At 40.5% G+C, this 4,083-nt stretch overlaps 1 pseudogene; it reads right to left on the bottom strand.

The window, feature by feature from the left end:
* Window positions 1-2,569: 2,569 nt before the first annotated feature.
* On the bottom strand, window positions 2,570-3,517 carry LOC132017700 (putative olfactory receptor 2B8; annotated as a pseudogene).
* Between the last annotated feature and the right edge of the window lie 566 nt (window positions 3,518-4,083).

Raw genomic sequence — 4,083 nt, forward strand, 5'->3', positions numbered from 1 at the left:
ATATATACATGCAAAAACCCAAATCCATATCCCAAAACACATTAACGTGCAAACAGCTTGAGGTAAGATCTACGGGCTAGAATGTCTGGTTCAATTGTTCTGGATGTTTATATTCATTACTCCTAACTTAGAATTATATGACAGTTCATGCTGAGATGGCTATTTTGAAGCTTAGATACATGAAGATATTTAATAAGTAATATGCATCTTATTTTTTCCCTTAAATTTTCTCCTGGTGAATCTGGTAAGCACAGGAAATGAGATCTCTTATGAAATAAGGTCATTTCCCATTTTTTAAAATATGTCGCTCTGGGGGTGCCTGGGTGGCTCAGTTGGTTGAGCAGCTGCCTTTGGCTCAGGTCATGATCCTGGACTTCCAGGATCGAGTCCCGCATCGGCCTCCCAGCTCCTTGGGGAGTCTGCTTCTCCCTCTGACCTTCTCCTCTCTCATGTTCTCTCTCACTCATTCTCTCTCAAATAAATAAATAAAATCTTTAAAAAAAATATGTCGCTGCATTCAAATTATGTGGGTTCTTTGGCAGATGTGAGATATTGAAGCCATGATTAGTTGATGCCTCATCAAAGGATTTATAAAATATTATGAAGACAGTATCTAAGTGGATTTTACCCCTTGAAATTTTTGCTGCATTACTAGCTAAAATGGTTAGAATATAAAATAGAACTTAAGTCATGTACTGTTCAGATATGATAATGTCTTCAAAAGTCATTTTTATCCAAAATCTATAAAGAACTTATCAAACTCAATACCCAAAGAACAAATAATCCAATCAAGAAATGGGCAGAGGACATGAACAGGCATTTCTCCAAAGAAGACAGCTAAATGGCCAACAGACACATGAAAAAGTGCTCCATGTCACTCAGCATTAGGGAAATACAAATCAAAACCACAATGAGATACCATTTCACACCAGTCAGAATGGCTAAAATTAACAAGTCAGGAAAGGACAGATACTGGCGAGGATGCGGAGAAAGGGGAACCCTCCTACACTGCTGGTGGGAATGCAAGCTGGTGCAACCACTCTGGAAAACAGCATGGAGGTTCCTCAAAAAGTTGAAAGTAGAGCTACCCTATGACCCAGCAATCGCACAACTGGGTATTTACCCTAAAGATACAAACGTAGTGATCCGAAGGGGCATGTGCACCGAATGTTTATAGCAGCAATGTCCACAATAGCCAAACTATGGAAAGAACCTAGATGTTCATCAACAGATGAATGGATAAAGAAGATGTGGTGTGTATGTGTATATATACATATACATATATATATACACATATGTGTGTGTATATATATATGTGTGTATATATACACATATACACACATATATATATACACACATATATATATAGGAATACTATACAGCCATCAAAAGAAAGGCAATCTTGCCATTTGCAACAATGTGGATGGAACTAGAGGGTATTATGCTTAGCAAAATAAGTCAATTGGAGAAAGATAACTATCATATGATCTTCCTGATATGAGGAAGTGGAGATTCAACGTGGGGGGCTTGAGGGGTAGGAAAAGAATAAATGAAACACAATAGGATCGGGAGGGAGATAAACCATAAGAGACTCTTAATCTCACAAAACAAACTGAGGGTTGCCAGGGGTAGGGGGTTAGGGAGAGGGTGGTGGGTTATGGACATTGGGGAAGATCTGTGCTATGGTGAGTGCTGTGAAGTGTATAAACCTGGCAAATCACAGACCTGTACCCCTAGGGGCTAATAATACATTATATGTTTATTAAAAAATTTAAAAATTATTAAAAAAAACTTTAAAAAAGAAAGTCATTTTTAATGAACAGGATGGCTCACAAGCTACATAACCAACTTGTTTACTTACATGGATGCTTCTTATTACACATAAGTACTCTCCAGAGTATTACCAGCTGATGCTCCCATTGTCACTGGCAGATATGCATCATATCCTCCCCCTCTTGTGACAAAGTCTACATAAAACCACTGTCAAACTGGAGACATCACACCAGGTCCTGATATCCAAATGGATTTATCAGGATTGATGTTAGAAGGGTTTTCTTTGAGCTGAAATTTTGTTTCACAGTTGCCCACCTCCTTCTGTGAAAACACTGTGATACAGTCATGGGTCTCCCAATAGGAGTCATGATCACAAAATATGAGAGTAAGTGAAATGGCCCCCAACAATTGCCAGAAAATGCTAAAAGGCTAATATTTCCTGTAGTGTTGCATTGGTTCCTGTCTTCCCTATGCCTATATAGTATGTGTTTGAATGTCTTCTTGCAAGTAGAAATGGAATAGTGTTCCCAAATGATTGGGAAGGGCTCTTAAAAAAACTGCAGAGTTTTAAAAAATAATACTATGATGCAGATGCTCTAGGACACTAGGTCATATCTCTGGAGGCTGCATGAATCCATGGACTTAGATTTTGATCACTGACTTACATAAAAGCATCAGGTAAGGAAATTCCCACAGAACAGTTGTCAGAAGAAATTTTGGATGACAGGGAAAGGGGAAAATTATCTTAAAAGCTCTAGCATTCAAAGTACTCCATCAAAGGGTCTTCCCTGCTCAGTCATCTGGAGTCCTGGCCCCTGCAAAGCACCTTCTTCATTGCCCCCGTCACATCCTTGTTCCGCAGTGTATATATGATGGGGTTGACCATGGGGGTGATGATGGTGTAGAACAGAGCAACAAACTTGCCCTGATCCTGGGAGTAGTTGTTGCTGGGCTGGAGGTAAGCATAGATGGCCGTGCCATAGAACAGGGAGACCACTATGATGTGGGACCCACATGTGCCAAACGCTTTCCTCTGCCCTGCAGATGACTTTATTCTTAAGACTGCCCTAACAATCCGACCATAGGAGACTGTGATTAATGTCACAGGTATGAGGAGAATGACCACACCTACAAAGAAGAGTACAGACTCATTCACAGTGGTGTCTACACAGGCAAGCTTGAGCAGTGGGGGGACCTCACAAAAGAAGTGGTCTATTTTATTTCTCCCGCAAAGTGGTAAAAGGAATGTGAGCACTGTCTCCAGTGAAGAGTTGGCAAAACCAATGAACCATGACGCAGAAGCCATGAGGGCACAGAGACGGGGGTGCATGATCACGGTGTACTGCAGGGGCTTGCAGATGGCTGCATAGCGGTCAAACGCCATGACCCCTAAGAGAATGCATTCCGTGGACCCCAACCCTAGAGAGATGAAAAGTTGAGTCACACAGCCACCAAAGGAGATAGACTTGTCTGCTCTCCTGAGATGAACCAGGAGCTGAGGGACAGTGCTTGTTGTGTAACACAGGTCCAGGAAGCTTAGGTTGGAGAGGAAAAAGTACATGGGAGTCTGAAGATGTGAGTCGAGGTGGGACAAGGTGGTGGTGTTTCCCAGCAGAGTGAACAGGTAGAAGATGAGGAGAACCACAAAGAGGACTAGCTCCAGTTGAGGCCGGTCAGAGAACCCCAGCAGGATAAACCCCGTGAAAGAGCTGCCATTCTTCTGTTCCATCCTCTGTTAGCACATGTTTCCTGTCAGGATCAAGCATTTAGCATTTTTTAAAGAAGTCTTCAAAAAATTAAACAGTTGGTGGGGGGTGGAGTTAGGGTATGGATCTATCATCTTATAAGACAGGGTCATGGGATTTTATCAGCAATTATTTGAATAAATGGTGTACTCATTTATATTGATGTAGTTTTTACCAATATAGTAGCCAACACTTTGCTCTTCCTTCTGCAGATATCTATTTCTCACATTATCAAGTAGAGTTGTTTTAAAATTCCTGAAAGTTGGGGATATACCCTCTCAACATTCTAATCAGAATAAACATTTTCAAGAGTTATCCAATTGTGTGATCTATGAACAAAGTGTATGCTTCACATCACTCCCTATGATATAACAATTACATAGGTAATAGAGTAGAGATAAAGATGGGTACATTCTCAAAGCAAAGAACGGTCAAAGTACTATAAAGGAATCCTTAAATTAGTATAAGGAAAGGCATAAATAAAGGGATATTTTGGTATTATACAAAATCTTTGACATCCATCGACGTTAGGCTAATAATCCCCTTTCTGGAAGCTCTCTTAAAA

This window comes from Mustela nigripes, chromosome 5 (genome assembly GCF_022355385.1).
Source record: "Mustela nigripes isolate SB6536 chromosome 5, MUSNIG.SB6536, whole genome shotgun sequence".
In the NCBI taxonomy this organism is placed as follows: domain Eukaryota; kingdom Metazoa; phylum Chordata; class Mammalia; order Carnivora; family Mustelidae; genus Mustela; species Mustela nigripes.